Here is a 16,549-nt window from a genome sequence, read left to right as displayed (position 1 = left end):
GGTGTGAGAAACGCTGGGAACGTGTGCTACGTTCCGCCCTTCATGCCATGTGGGTCGTACATTAATCAGAAGATCGTCTGCTGTGGCCGTGTGCTGGGGGCGTGACAAACGCGTTCACCTGGAGGCCTGGTAAGTAACGTTACTGCAGCCTCTCCTGTGCGCTGTTACTGAACTCTCTCACTCATCGAAATTACACGCGCCTGCTACCATCAACCAGGGCTCCAGCTGGGCCTCAAGCGGGGGAACACGCGCCTGCCAACATCAAACAGGCCTGCATCTGGGCCTCAAGCGGGGGAACACGCAAATGAGCGTGTCTGCGGGGACATCTACTGCAGCCTCTCCTACTCGCTGTCACTCAACTCTCTCATTAAACGGATTTACCCGCGGCTGATAACTCTCTCATTCAACGACATTACACGCGCCTGCTAACATCAACCAGGACTGTAGCCGGGCTCAGGCGGCGGATCACTACACCAATTACACGCGCCTGCTAACATCAACCAGGGCTGCAGCTGGGCCTTCTCTGTCCCTATTCTAATGAAACAAAAAATTTTCTCTACCGCGAGATTTTAAAATAAATTGCCCTTGCCAAATACACACATTCTATTTCATACCCGGACAATGTCGGGACGGGCTGCTAGTATATGTATGTAGAGATAACTCTCTAACCACTAGTATATGTAGTAGACCCTTGTACTCACTACCATTCCTACGTGATTCTTAGTTTATCCATTTGTAACTCTTCCTTGAGTGACTTTACAACTTGTACATTTGCAATTTTCCCTGTTTTGTATCTCTTCCTTGTGTGACTTTACAACTCGTACACTTGCAATTTTTTCTGTTTGTATATTTTATGTAACTCATGTAATCGTAAGTCCTTATGTATCGCAACTGGTTCTTTTGTAAAGCGCTCTGACATCTTCGGGTAATGTTCGCGCTATACAAAATCGCATTAAATAATTAAATAAATTAATGTTAACTTGGCTATTTTAAGTGTGGGTAGTGTAGTCATATGCATTCCAAACATATCAGGACTTTATATCGCGCAATGCAGAGCAAGTACAAAGAAGAGATTGACGTTGGAACCTAGGACACTTGACAGATCTGTGATTCCCATACGCTTCAGGGGGAACAAAGGTGAATGCAAATTTGTTCGAACGAGTAGAACACAGGCTCGTGGAGTCTTGAGGTCACTGAACTCTGTCAACCTGATAACTAAAATCCCACTCCAGAATGTTCCCTGCTTACAAAACGTTGACCGGCCAAACTACACTGCTCATATTTTTCTAGCAGGCAGGGACGTGTTGTAACGTGCCAGATTTAGCACCCATCACGAATAGTCTGCAGCCAGCTGTCGCCAGTACTACTGGACCAGAGCTTCCGGGATAGAAAGAACCTCTTCCGGTGCAGGAGGAGGCGCATCCGGGTTGCCTTTTCCGGAGCAGTACGACGGCTTCTTCCTGTGCAGCAGTGAAGGCGGGGTCTTTGGAGATGGGCAGGGCGTCTTTTTCGGGGCGGTTCATGTTTCCAACCAATCACAGGTCTGAATGGGAAGTCCAGGCACAAAGAGACCCTCCCGTTACCACCCTACAGCTAGTCAGTTTGAAACTAGCTTGCTGAATACTACCCTTCGTGTATTAATGTAGCAAGTCGGAAGCAAAGTAGAAATCAATTGGATGGGCGAGGTTTTTTCTTGAGAGACAGAAGGTAAGATCCATGTTTGGGAACATCTCGTCTATTAGGGTTGGCTGGCGTGTCTGCTCTTTGATTTCCGCTGTAGACTACTGGTGATGACTGTACTCAGCTACAAAGAAGCCATGTCTCTCATCCTATTGTGTTTCCGACTAGCGTAGCCAAGTGGTTTTGTTGAAGAGCCATTGAAGTCAGCGAAGTCAAATATTGTTTTGGAGGTTGTGGAAGGCTGGATTTTCGGGTGACCCATTTTACTGTGCGGGGCATATACACTTTTGGAGGGTACACATGGTAACGAAAGTGATGTTTATCTCCAAATGAGGGAGAGTTTAATAGTAAAAAAAAAAGAAAATAACTTCGCCCTCTTTCATAAGAACACCCCCTACAGCACAAAGTAAGAGGCTGTCGATTATAAAATAAAAGTAAAATATGCACCACACCAAGCATTTATATGCGTCTGTATCCTTCTCATTAAAGTCAGTTAGTGGTGTGCTGTCCCTGACCGCTGTACACTGATGGATACTATTCTTGAATGACATTGTACACACAGACTCTATCCATAAAGTGTGAAGGAGGTACGCTTGGCACTGCCCACATCCTTTACGGTTAGCAGAGATGTATGTAGTTCGGCAGGGCAGTGTTAGCCAGGCATAGACTTTTCTATGGAAGACACAGATTCCTTCACTTCTCTGCAGATTTTTTTTTTTAATTTCGACCTGAATATCCAAGCCAAGAGAAAGTGTGTAGAAGCATAAGGAAGGAGGAACGCCTGATGGCATGGAGGCAGATCCGCAGTGGTGGCAGGCAACACAGGCTAGCAAATCTGTATCTGCTGATTGAGGTACTTATCCATTTTAATTGGTGCACAGCTGAGTTACAGGTCGCCCTGAGCAGTTGCAACACAACACATATGGGCCCCTTTACGAGTTTTCTGTTATTTGGGAAAGTAATACTGATACTGCAGGGGCACCATTTTCTGGGTGGAGTGTTACCACCCCATTCATGGCGATGGAGGATAGGGTGTGTCACATTAGAATTATTAGCCTGATTTCAAATGCTAGACCTTCAGCTCAAGCAAGGTGTGTCACCTCCGGGAGACTGGCTGTCAGGCCGAAATTAGCCTTTATCACACAGCAGCTCTTAAAGTATTCTGAAGAACTATTCCTTCCTTGGTTAAGATTAGGGTCCCACTTTTACATAGACTTGCAAAACAAGGGATGTGAATCCATTGTCTGAAATTCAGGAGTGAGTTGGCTTGGTTTTTTTCAAGTGTTTTTCTTAGGCTGCATCCCAGGCACAGTCTTTGTGTAAACTGATGATTTGAAGAGCATGTAGCACTAAAGATTTTTCCAAGTAGAGGCGTCCATCGTTTCTGAATTTGCTTGTCATCATCCTTACTAAAGAAAACATTACTATAGACAAAAGTTAGGCCTGACCTAGAAACTACCTCATCTGGGATAAGACTCTCCAGTCCCACATTTTACCCTCATCATGCATCAAGTGGCAGAGCCCAAAAGAAATAGCTGCCCATTGCTAGCCAAGTCTTCATGGAATTGCTAACGGTAGGGTAACCCTTTGTCGGTCCTTCTCATTTACACGTCTGAATTTCCACCTTCAGCCTAAAAAATGTAGACAATACACTTCTACTGTATGTGTAAGCCCTACCGGGCCTCAAAAAATCATAAAAATATTGCTAGACCTGCAGGTCGAGTAGGTTGAGTAATCTACTTGACCTAACTTTAATGTACTTGTCCTGTAAACTGGTATCAAATTGGGTTTCAGAAAACATAGTTATCATTTGCACATCACCAAGTAAGTTGTTTTGCTTTGTTTTTCATCCTATTAAAATATTTTTTCATCACACAGAAGTACAAAAATTGGGCTATCACAACTACTAAAATATATTTTGTTGATCGTATAGTTGACTTATAAGCAATTTAAATGTGTGTTGTGAAAAACTTGATACCCTGCAGCCTTTCATTTCACACTTTGTACAGCAGGTCAGACAGTTCACTTTACAAAATCGAGGAACTCTGCAGTCATAGAAGGAAAATTAATTTTAACTGACTTCTGTCCTCTTGTCTCTGAACATAGATAACATGCGACAAGATAAAAACAAGATTTAAATGCATCTTTATTGGCCGTTCATATTCCTGCTGAACAAAAAACCTGCTCTTTGTCAACTCGCTAGAATGGGCATGTAAGTCCTAAATATAGCTCGACCTGATAAAATCTGACTTGCCATAGCGAGTGGGTGAGTAGATTTTTTAATGCCTATTTATGTGCGCCCCCCCAAGCCAAGGCATCCAGAATGGATCCCAGGGGTTGAGTGGTCGCTTTCTCTGTGTCTAGTCTAGTGTATCACTGTATACATGACGTAAGTGCCAGGTACTGGAGTACACATAACAGCGGAACTTTACACAAGAGCTGTTACTTGACCACATTCTGACATGATTACAAAGGTCTGCTCACACTGTAAATCACAAACCTCTGGATGCTGCCCCAACCACTTTAAGTGCTACAACCAGGGCAGGGACTGTAGACCTCTGCCCACACTGAGGGCATGCCTGATTCGCCCTCTAGGTAAAAGGACAGATATTTGATTGTCTGGTATAGGCCTAGGCCTCTCCTCACATAAGATTAATGTTACATCAGGGTCATGATTAAAGATTGACATTCAGTAGGGCACCCAGAGAAGAAAAACGTGCTCATAGGGAACATTTGGTCTTAGCATTTAGACTATGGTTTAGACTATGGATAAATGTTAGCGTCAAGCATAGACTTAGACTTAGATTAAATATGAGTTAAGCACAGTTGGGAATACATTGTTAAGGTTGTTAAGCCTTCTGAGGACCTGTAAAGCCAGTTGTCACTTCTGTGCTTCCTAATTTCCAACTCCATATTAGCCATGTTTAATCTCAACTAAAAAGCACAGGAAAATTCTTTCTTGCACCTTCTTTTCAATTATGTAATGAAATCTCACATTAGCCATAAAATTAATTTCAAGTGGTTAGTGTTCATAATGTCACGAAGGCCGCTAATCCCCCTGAACTTTTGGGCTCTTGTAAACCAGCTGCCCCTCTGTTGTATTTATGAACCTGGCCTACTGACAGTTTATTTTTATTTTCGCCAGCCTCAAGTTATCAGTCATTTCTAAAAAACATTTGTGCATTCATAGAGGGGCTTTGAGTCATCCATCTTTATCCATTGGTCTTTTCAGCTGCCATTTACATTTTGTTTCTGCTGACCATCAATGCGAGTCAGTGAGTTAGCCTACTTCAGCCAATGGGTCTCATGCTCTGTGAGTGACCTCATTTTGCCTAATCACATTTGGGAAAGCAGAGCCCTCTGTTGTCAAGGCTGTAGGGTCGTCAACTTTACTCTGCCTATGTCTTTCCCTTTTTATTCTATGTATTTGTTGTAATCATAATTGTGTGTTTACACAATGTCCTAAGGTTATAGTAATTCAAATACAACATTAGCATTTTTTTAAATTACATTTTCCTGTGATGTACATTAAAACTAAAAGAGATTTTTAATCCTGCCTGTTAGGAATCGTCCCTGTTTTTCAGTGAAGATTGTATGCAGTGATAATTTGTTTTAATTTTTTTACTTGCAGTCATATGACCAGCGTGTTTAGGCATCATATTTTTTAAAAATAGTACCCGCTTGATTTTGCCAGCCTTCTTTGTTGTCTTTGCCAGTACTTGTTTCTATCAAAGGAGATTCCTCTTTTGGTCCAACCAGGCATCTTAGTTCATTAATATTTGCGGAACCTGCTTTAGTTTACAGACCCTATGGTTTCCATTATCGTGTGCTCCTGCCTCAACCTGACTCTTTCCACTGCTCTTATTAAATATTGTTTAAACTACTTACTGTTCTAGTGCCCTAGCCTAAGAAGCCCAAAGCAAACCCACCAATTAAAAAAAATATCATCCTCTCTCATTCCTTTACCTGGGAAGGTTCCAGAGACCGCAGTCAACAAATGACTAATGTACTTAATTGAGAACCAATGATATCTTACATTTTGCACAGGTAGTAGTTTTCAACCCTAGTTCTGGTTATATTGATGATCTCAGCAGCATTATCCACAAATGTGGGTTGATCGCCCTGGTTCTTTCACCATCTTTCTTTGCAGACTCTGAGATCAGAGACAAAGCTTTGGCTCTAGTCTTGTCTGGAGTACCATTTCAAGATTGTTTTTCTGGTCCCCATATATGTCGGATTTCCATCCCGTTTTGCTCTCCCTTATTCTAAATTAATATACCACGTCCCACTGTAAACATATTCACTCATTTTGTTTTAACATTTTGCCTTTTCATGTTTTTATGGGTGACGCACGATCATCCTCTCCCACGATGGAGACCATCCAACTCGAGTCAAAGATTTTGTTATTGTAGGTCTCCTATTGCTACCTGCATCACCAACGTCACTTTGAAGCTTAACACTGATAGGCCTGAGGGTTTGGTGTGTGACTCAGCATATGTGTGGTCCTTCACCTGAATGAATGTGCCTGTAACTTGGGCTGTGTCAAGCCAGTTCTCTGATCATTGTGTGACTAAAGAACAGCTCAGGCATTCTAGTAACAAGCATTGCTGCTGCCCTTGGAATGCCTAGAAAACCAGTAATACTGCAAGGTCACAAAATTTCAATTTTGTTGCTAGGGTTTGACTTTCAGGGTGTAGCGGATTCAAAAAGTAAGGCTTGTGTTTGGTGTCTGGCAGAATATCTAGATCTAGTAGCAGAGGTAAAATGTACTATCAATGTAATGTCCAGGTAGTGTTATTCTTTTGTAAAAAAAAAAAATAATAATAATTTTGTATTACTATTAAGGTAAATTGGTAAGTGTTTTTCAGGCCGTGTGCCAGGGCACTTGTCAGTCATGGGCAGATGGGCAATATTTGTAACAATTAATGTAGCTGTCCTTTGAAACATTGAATTCCGCTATTACCCAAGTCTCACTAAATTGCCTTGTACCACCTTCTTTACACTTTAAAAATCAGTGTTGCAAGATGGAACCATCAAGGCTTACTTTTGACACATGATGTTCAGAAAAACATTTAGATCACCAGGCATGTGCCTCTCTTGTCATAAATAGGAGGGCCAAGACATTTTGTAATTTTAGTTTAAAAGGTCTAGAATTTTTATTGTTCCTCTATTGCAACTAATAACTTTAAGACATTAAAGCATTAGCATTTAAGTTTGCCTGGGTATCCCTGTCTACTGTGTTTTTGAACTTGCATGCCTGAGCAAGCTTTTGAAAATTGGGGCTAATCCCTAGTTAGCTAAGCACAGCACGACTTACTATCAATTATCTGTGTAGAGTTTGCAGATACCGGGAGCCAACACAAGCAAACACAATATTACCAGTCACAGAAAAACAATGATAGACGGTGGGTACCACCACACAGGCAGCTCAAGATTAAGTCCCAGAAGATGGGAGGCACACCACTTTGTAGTCGCAGGTTGCACGTGCCACTCTGTAGTCGCAGTTCAGGCTGAGCAGTGGTTTCAGGCCAATGGTATTCCAAGGTTTAGTATCTCTAACAGCCTCAAGGCAGACAGTGCATGTAAACTTAGTCTGTGGATGAAAACAAGAGATTCCTTTTACACTGGGCAGTTTGCCTTCTTGGTCCTTTAGAAGAAGCAAGATTTCTTCTGGTTCCAAAAGTCTGGTTCCCACCACTAGAAAGAAAACGGGCAAGGCGTTTGTGTGCATGTTTCCTTGCAGTAGAAGTTAAACATATGATATAGTGGAGGGGCCAGCTAATATGCTGTTTGGTGAAAGAACAGCAGACAAAGAGAGCCACAGTGAACACATTTAAGTCTCCTACTTCATGCAACTACATGAATTCAAAAACATGGAGCCCTTTCTACCAGCCCTCTGCCTCAAGCGCACGCCATCATCCCACATGTTGGTTTTGTGTCTACGCCGTCATATGTTGATCAGGACATAATATCTTATCCAAGGTGTAGTTTGTCTAGGTCTGCTCTCCGGTGAAATTTCAAGTTAGCCCCTTACTTTGTGAAAAACAAATCACACATAGCAGAGTGCCTTCCTTTTATTTGACCACAGTTCTGTAACAACCATTAAAAAAAAAATGCAACCACCACCGTCCTATTGTGGGTTTCATGTGGATTGTTTCTGCTTTCAACAGGAAACAGAGAAAACATGGAATGGGCAGGCTGCTCAAATATTTTTGTGTGGGGTGAGGCTCTGGCGTTGCTTTCAGACCACTGTCATTAACCAATTGTTGCACTTTTGCCAGGTCACATCTCCTACTGGAACTGGTTCTATTCTAATCAGTTATGATGCGACTTGGCTAGAGCTCCTGGACAAGTTCCAGTAGATCAAGATATGCCCTAGTCAGAATTTCTGGTTTAGATCCAGTTCCTGGCACAAAAGCCCTTCCGTTGTATCATAAAGTCATGCTGTGTCCGTTGCCTCACACAGAAATCGCGAGAGAATCTATGGAGTAGAGCAGGGTCACATGTTAGCACAGCTATCTCTGACTACATCTAACTCTTTGCACCTCTTACTCATTTAGAGTCTATATCCGCAGGTACCCCAACGTGAGGCACCCCACATGTAGCTCATGCACACTACACAATCAATCAAGAGAATTAAGGAGCCTAGTTATGATCAACTAGACAGATTTACAAACAAGAACCGTACGCAGTCTCCCCTCTGGGGTTAAAAAGCCCTGTACCCCATTTCTGTAATAAGCCCCCCAACTGTTAACAGCGCATTTACCTGGGGTCACTCTTGTAATTGCTGTGACTTTAGGTGGGCTCTAGCAAAGCCTAGCACTCTTATGGTGAGCACTATGCCTGTCCCAGGTAGAGCACTGGTCAGAAGGCTTTCTGTCACCAGAAAACACGCAAAGTTTGCCAGAATGATATGAGTAACAGACTGACTTGTGACGACTGTGCAAAGGAATATTCAGCCAAACATCCTTCTATCCCTAAATCCGAACTTTAGACCTGCTCATGATCAGGAGAATATGTTACCTGCTAGGCCACAGCATATATATGGCACAATCTCACCTTATGATCAATAATCCAGTCCTTGCCTTAGGTTTTGGTTTGTAGTTCAGCATATGCATGGTCGCCGTACACCTGATTGCAGTCTACGGTTACTCACTGCCCGTGCCTTTCCCGAAAGTTCATAACTTGGGCTGCGTTGGGCCAGTTCTTTTAGACATGATTACGTAAGAGCAGTTCATCAATCCATATTACCATAATTTCTGGTGTCCTTGAAATACCCAGAAAACTGGTAATGCTAGAAGGTCACTGAATTTACAAGTTTAGTGTCCCTATGATTTGACTTTCGGGGGTAGTAGATTCAAAAAGTAAGGCTTACTTTTAGAGTTCTGGTTTGTGGCAAAATATATAGAATCGGGTAGCACAGGTAAAATTCACAATAAATGTAATGCCGAGGTAATGTTATTCATTGTAAACTATTTATATTATTTCATCACTATTAAGGTAACGTTGTCAGTGTTTGTCAGGCCAATTTCCCAGGGCATGTGTCAGTCCTGGGCAGTTAGACAATCTTTGTAACAAGTAATGCAGCTGTCCTTCCAAACAATTGAAATCAGCAGTTACCTTAGGCTCACTAAATTGCCACTTCTTTTCCCTTTGGCAATCGACGGTTAGCAAGGTGAAACAACCAGGTCTTACTCTTGAAACATGGTTTATAAGAAAACATTTAGATCAGTGGGCAAATGTATTTCTTGCAATACTTTGAAGGTCCAAGCAGGGTTGTCATTTTTGTCTGAAAGATCTACAAATTCTATCGCTCAAGGCATTCAAAGTATTAGCATTTTGGTTTGACTGAATATTATAAGCTACTGTGTTTTGAACTTGCATGCCTGGGCAAGCATTACCAATGTGTGGCTAATCTCCAAGTTAGATAAGTACAGCAACACTTACAATCATTAATGTGTGTAGAGTTTGCAGATGCCTGGTGCCAACACAAGGAGACCCCATTAGTACATGTCAAAGAAGAAGAATGGTAGATGGATGGTGCCAACGCACAGACTGATTATCAATCCTAGAAGATGGCTGGCACGCCACTCTGTAGTTGCAGGTTGCAAATGCCACTCTGTAGCCGCAGGTTGGGCTGAGCAGTTGTTCGCAGGCCCCATGGTATTTGAAGGTTCAGTATCCAGGACCCCCTTAAGACGAACAATACATGCAAACCTGGTTTACAAATTGAAAAGAGGAAATTCTCTCCTCTCACTGGGAAGTTGGCCTTCTTTGTCTGTTAGAAAAAGCAGAATTTCTTCTTATTCCCCAAAGTATGGTTGTTATCACTAGAAAGAAGTCTTGCAAGGCTTTTGTTCCTGACCTTGTTTAAGACTGTGCGCAGGACTCCGTGAAGAAGAAGTTGAGCACTGGATATGCTAAAGAGACCAACTAATATGCTCTATAGTAAAATACCAGTACACAAAAGAGACAGAGGCCACACCTTTAATTAAACTGTTTCCGCTAGCTACTTTGAATTCCAAATCATTTAGCGGTTTCTGCCCAACCCTCCCGCCTACGAACCTGGTCAACATCCCACTGGTTGGTTTTGCGCGTATGCTACCATATTCTGACTATTACATTTTATCTTGTCTCAGGTGCAGTTAGTTCAGGTTCGCTGTCCATTCAAATTTCATGTTAGCCCATTCTTTGTGTCAAGCAACTCAAACACAGCAGAATACATTTTCCTTTTATTTGACCACAGGTCTATGGCAATCATTAAAGTGCAACCACCACCCTTCTATTGTTGATTCCAAGTAGATCCTATTTGCAAAAAACTGAAGATACTAGTGATGGACAGGCTGCTCAAATCTTTTTGTGATGGTGAACCTCTGGCGTTGCTTTCTGAGCACTGTCATTAACCAAGCGTTGTGGTTCCATTCTAATCAGATATGATGTGAGTTGGCTAGTGCTCCTGCACCAGTTCCAGTGGATCAAGATATGCCCTGGCCAGACTTCAGGTTCGGATCCAGTTCCTGCCACACAATGTCTTCCGCTGGGTGATAAAATCAGCCTGGGCACATGGCTTCACAAAGAAATCATAGGGAATCTAGGGAGTAGCACAGGGTGACATGCTAGGACAGCTATCTCGGACTACAACCAATGCTTTGGCGCACATACTCCTTTAGAGTCTATACATGCAGGTACACCAGTTTGAGGCACCCCACGTTACCCATGCACAATATACATGCATTCAAGAGCATGAAGGTGTCCTATATGACCGGCTACACAGATTTACCAGCAAGAACCTGTATGCAGTCTCTCCACTGGGGTTAAAAGGCCAGTACCCAGTTTTCTTTATCAGCTTCCCCAGACAATTACTAATGTTCTGACCTGGGTTCAGAAGTCACCCTTGTGATCACTATATCTTTAGTTGGGCTCCAACAATGTTCTACTGGTAAGCACTATGACTTTCATGTACAGCGCACCAGACAGGAGACTTTCCTGCACCAGTAAACCCGCAAGGCTTGCCAGAATGATAAAATGAGTAACAGATTAACCTATGAACACAGAGACAAGGAGTATTCAGTCACACATCCTGCTGTCCCATAATCAGTCTTCAAGAACTGCTCATGTAGATAAACTTGTGAACTGATATCCCACAGCATATCTATGGCACAACCTTGCCTTATATTAAGAAATCCAGTCCTTATGAAGAAGGGATCACTGACAAAAGCCATTATATGCTATTTGCCCATGTGGTTCCCTTTTGACAAGAAGGCATGAACACCTTTAGCGAAGGCGTCTGTATGTACTGTGATGGCCCTTTCATCAGGTTCCTGAAGTACAAGCCTTCCTGTACCTATCAATGGTCTTTTGACTTTCCGCAGTCTAATTGCACTGTTTGGGCTGCTTCACGGAAATCAAACGAGCAATTAAGGTCCATAATTGTTCACAAAAGTTCAGCAGTGCTAAGTGAGCCCTAGAGAGGACCTAACTCTCCTCTGAGATTCCCAAACCTACCTGGTTCCCAGGATATACTATTGAGCTCTGCTGGTGGTGGGGTCCTTTTGGAGAACCAGTTATCATTTTCTGCTTGGCGCTAGAAGTAAGTGCAATGTGCCAGTAGCTGCTGGTCACTTGAAAGGCGCTCAATAACAGTAGTACCTCGCTTGGCCACATGCTTGTCTGCCCCGTGGGTATGTATGTCTCTGTGACCATAGTGATCTATGCAAAACTTCAAGTAAATGGTATCTTGCTTAGACAGCAAAACCACTGGGCTTGCACATGGATTCTGTGACTTCTCAATCATCTTGCATACCAGCACCTTAACCACATTTGCTTTGAGTTGCCCTTGAACTTTGACATCCTGTAGATGCTACTTTTCATGGGAAGACTGTTCCCATTTTTGACGTTGTGCATATATGTTGGTATCAAATCGAGGTTTACCGAGAATATTTTAATTGAAGAGTTTTATATAGCGCTAGCTAGACCCGAAGTTATCGGAGCGGTTTACATGAGGAACAAAAAATAGTTGCAAAGTTACATCAATAAATAGAGCATAGCAAAAACACATAGAACAAGTTGATGGAGGATCGAAGGAAGTGGGGGAGAATCAGGGGACTGGAAAATGATCAGGTCTGGCAGACCGGCGACGGAGGATAGAAATTCGAGGGGAAACACTGAAAGAAGACAGATGAAGAGTCCACAAACTGGTAAGGGGTAAAAAAAAAACTCAAACATCCAGTGCCAGGCTCCCTAATTGCGTCAGATCGCATAGGATATGGAGTGGGTCCGAGGGTGGGTGCAAAAGAGAGATTCGGTGAGACTAAACCCGATGAGAGGAGTGTAGGCGTCCCATGGAGAGGTCGACTTGAGGGCAAAGATCCATTAGGCGACACAGGGAGAATACCAGCGGCATGCTTCCGACAGAAGATCGGTTGAAGCTGCCAAAATGGAGGACCCAGGTTACAGACACCAGTCAGTTCATCACAAGATGGCGGGCTTGAAACAAATAATTCGATCCAAAAAGCCACAGGGACACCGACTCCACGAAACGGGACTGTAAGGGGGAGGCAGCCACAGGATCGATGAGGGAGGAAAGGCTGGAGATCACCGGTCTCATTCTGGTTGTCATGTAGAAGCACTCCGGGCTACAGCAGTGACTTCATTCAGCATGTGGAAATGTCGGGGAAAGTAGTCTTGTGCGCCCAGGAAGCAGTAGCGGGGTCAGGAGGGCGTGTTTCCTCAACCCGAAAAGTAACATGAGCTCTGGGCAAAGGGCAGCAGCGTTGCAGCTTTCTCAATGGCGTATTGTGGGGGAAAACCAGACTTGTGTGACCCAGCCGCCGTTTCCGGAGGGCGAGTAAGGAGGTCAAAACAACCGTTTTTAGTCCGGAAGGCAGGTAACGGTCAGAGGGTGATCCCCAGCCCATGTCCTCTACAGCTGCCGAGGCAGCTCCACCAGACGTCATCCAAGTTGAATTTGCTCCTCTATTCAGCGTTTTTTCGGAGATTCGTCAGAAGGCAAGGGAGGTAGCAGTCGGAGCGGAGAGATGAGAAACAGAGCCCAAGTCCAGAGGGTAGGTGACGGCCAAGGGGGAGATCCACAGCCAATCTCCTCTATAGCTTCCTGGGCAGCACCTGAGGGCGTCGGCCATGTTGCTCCGCTGTCAGTAGATTTTAATGATCCTCAGATGTTGTTGAAGCCAGCGATTTTTAAAAATTCAACCGCGTGAATTGTAGGATTCAGAGGGCAAAGTCCGTAGATCCCCATGGGTGTGGAAGGTCCGAGGAGAGAATGGTTCCATGGGATTAAGCCAAAAAGGCAATCCCTTACCAGGGAGCTCCCAGCAGGAGCTCCTCACATGTGGCCCATCTTGTAGTGAGAATAAACCAAACCTGCATTTTTATTCCTACTTAGCAGTTCAATTTAGAGAGAGATTTATTGTTTCCTCTGAGGCATCTTTGGGGTATCTGCATAGGAAGTCGGGCACGGGCACACTATTTTGTTCATGCTTCTTTCCAGTTATCAGAATCTGTTGTATGTGATTTCATAGAAGAACATTTTCATGGAATATCAAGAATTGCATTTACTTTTTTGTAGAAACCAATTCATAGAATGTCATTTTGGTCACAATTGACATTTGAATGCTTATTTTTTAAGTGTAATTGGAATGGTTGCAGGTCTTACTTTCAGAAACCTTGTTGTCGGAGATATTTATTTCAGTGCTTTACTTTAAAGGACATTTCATATTTATATCTTGTTCATTGTCAAACAGTTACTCTGGATGCATTTAATTCGCTGATCCATCATCACCCGTGAATACCAGCCATCGCTGACCCCTCATAACCCTAATACACCATCAATCCCTTACCCCTAAATCCTCTCAAGACACATAAATTGCGCTCATCGCTGAATCCTAAAAGCCATTTCGACCCCAAAAAATCCCCCATCCCTGAACCATAAAATCATTCACTACCCCGAACTCTACTTATTCTTGAACCCTAAAAAACCTTTATATGCCTAAACCCCACCTATTAAATACTGCTAAAGACACCTCAGCACACCTAAACTCCGCCCATCTATGAACCCTATCAACCCTCCCTGTCCTTAAACACCAGCTGTCCATGACCCATAAGAATTTCTCATCGCCCTAAACTACTCATCCCTCAACCTTTGAAAACCCTTTCTATATCTAAACGCCACCCATCCCAGAATCCTTAAAATCCCTCACCAGCCTAAACTTTACCCCAACCTGAACCTAAAAACTCTTCACCCCCCCGCCGCGACCATAAAGAGGTCTTGCTTAAGCCTTTTAACTTAATGCACCCTTTTATGCATTTCAAGCCTACTACCTAAGACAACTAGATAGTTAATTCTCTCTGTTCTTCAGAATATTTAAAGGGTCGGGCCATATGTCCTGGACACTAGTACAAATTGGTTCATTACCAGGTTCCCTTGTCCTTCCTGGTCATTAGTCAGGGTTCCTTTCTGGTCTTAAAGTATGTTCAGAGTCTCTTGGTACTCCTGTAGGTTGTTTTTCACCTTTATACATCAGCTGGTAAAGTCAGTGGCTAGTAGTTTGTACTTGGTTATGTCTTAACTTTGAGACCTCTGACTCCCCTCCCAGCTTTCATCAACCAATATAAGTAGCCGTCGGACATGGTGGCTGTACCGATGTACAAGTAGGCTAAGCCCATACCCTTCTGTGGCAATTACAGATATTCTAAATCATGGGTCTCCAACCCGTTCTAATAATAGTAATAAAAGCTACTTATTTTCACAGAAAATCATCCTGAGCTACTAAGTCTATTAGTATTGTGACAGTGTCCACATAAGAAAAGATTACAATAGTGGCAACCCCATGGAAGATTACCAACAATGATTACCATCAGTGCATCAGGCAGGGTTGCCAACAGTAATGCAATTTGGAATGCTTGTACATGGATAATACATAACTGCCGTAGCTGCAATGCCACAATCACCCAGTATTAATATAAGTATGCCAGATGATTTATCATGCACATATCAACTTTAAATATATTTTGGAAATCCAACCATTGTTCTCAAAACATCAGCTGTTCTGAAAAAAACACTAATTTTTTATCTCAAAGGTATGCTTTTCAAGTTTGGTATACATGTGTGAATTCAGCCTAGGGACATGTTTCACTTTAGTATGTTAAGCTGCACACAGGAGAGCTACTTGCAGGCTCCAAGCACCCATCATGTTCTTGAGTTTTTTTCAAATCTCTTCGCGAGATGTGGAAAACTTTTTTTTTTTACTCCAGTCTTGTGCTTAATTTCGACGTCTGTTAGATGTCTGTAGTAATGAAAGAACAACCACTCACTCTTTTTAACCACAAACTGGCCATTGAAAGGATCCTAATGTTCAAGTTACACAGGGAAGTTCCAGTGCCATGGCTAACTACCAATATTCTACTGAATTCAGGTTTACTGCATCCGTATAGTACATCAAAGTCTTGCTGTTTTTAAGTGGTTTAAAGTTTGACTCATTCCATTGTTACTGGCGTGTGTACTGAGCTCTCCTCTCTATATTTTCAGAATCTGTTTGTAAAGTATTTGGAGACTAATTGTACAAACGTCCTGCCCCCTTCGGTGTGGGGTAAAAATACCTGTCAATTTTTAGAATGGTGACTTCCCCCAGTGCCTATTTTGTAATATAAAGCTGTTGTCTTGATCCTACTAATTGCCTCATTCTTTTTATTTGTAAATATGTTTTTATTTTTTTGTTGCATATCATTACGGTAACATTTAACATTGCTCCCCCCAGCATAGCATTCAGTTTCTCACCTCGTATCCTATCACCTCTCACTTTTCCTGCTGCCTGCCCTCATGCAGCCATCCCATTTAGTGAAGCTCTGCCTCCCCATCCCTCGGGCATTTCGCCTCCTTGTCCTCCTGCTCATGAGGCTCTGATGATGGGTCCTCTTCTTCTGCCTCAACATATGTGTCCTCCAGAAATCCACCTGGTCCCTTCCCCAGAATGTGGCCATGTCTCTTTGCAACAACCAAACTCAACATATAAAACATCAACTGTTTTCAAGGGATATCTACATCGTTAGGTTTGACTAGGATCATCAGTTGGGGTTGTCTTGGGGCGGTTCAGTTCCAGTAATGCCTCTAGCTCTGTGGCAATCTCCTCCGAGTAAGAACAGTCTAATATTGTGTGCAAAAAGGCACCCCTTTCCCCCTGCACTGAAAGCATAATGGGCTATTAGCCCTCCCCATGTTATGTAAGTGGGATCTGTTATAGTAGACCCTGTGCACGATATTGAATCAGTCTGTCTGGCCTGAATAGCCACCTTCCTGAGGCGAATCAACTCGGCCTCCCAATCAATATTTTGAGGGCTCTGACATCGGACT

General features: G+C 43.0%; 1 protein-coding gene across 7 annotated transcripts in view; it reads left to right on the top strand.

Annotated features, from left to right (window-relative positions):
- The first annotated feature begins 1,537 nt into the window (after window positions 1-1,537).
- USF1 (upstream transcription factor 1) overlaps window positions 1,538-16,549 on the top strand; it is a 222,363-nt gene continuing 207,351 nt past the window's right edge. For 2 of the 7 annotated variants that reach the window (XM_078670054.1, XM_078670051.1), the window contains exon 1: window positions 1,572-1,707. The gene's annotated coding sequence lies outside the window, so the exon portion shown is untranslated. Of the gene's footprint in view, window positions 1,708-16,549 lie in introns of all 7 variants that reach the window. The other 5 variants (XM_078670052.1, XM_078670056.1, XM_078670059.1 and 2 more) reach the window with 5 other exon arrangements.

The sequence above is a fragment of the Lissotriton helveticus genome, chromosome 12 (assembly GCF_964261635.1).
Source record: "Lissotriton helveticus chromosome 12, aLisHel1.1, whole genome shotgun sequence".
Lineage (NCBI taxonomy): Eukaryota > Metazoa > Chordata > Amphibia > Caudata > Salamandridae > Lissotriton > Lissotriton helveticus.
Note: the sequence above shows the minus strand (reverse complement) of the source record. Positions and strands in the feature narration are given on the sequence as shown.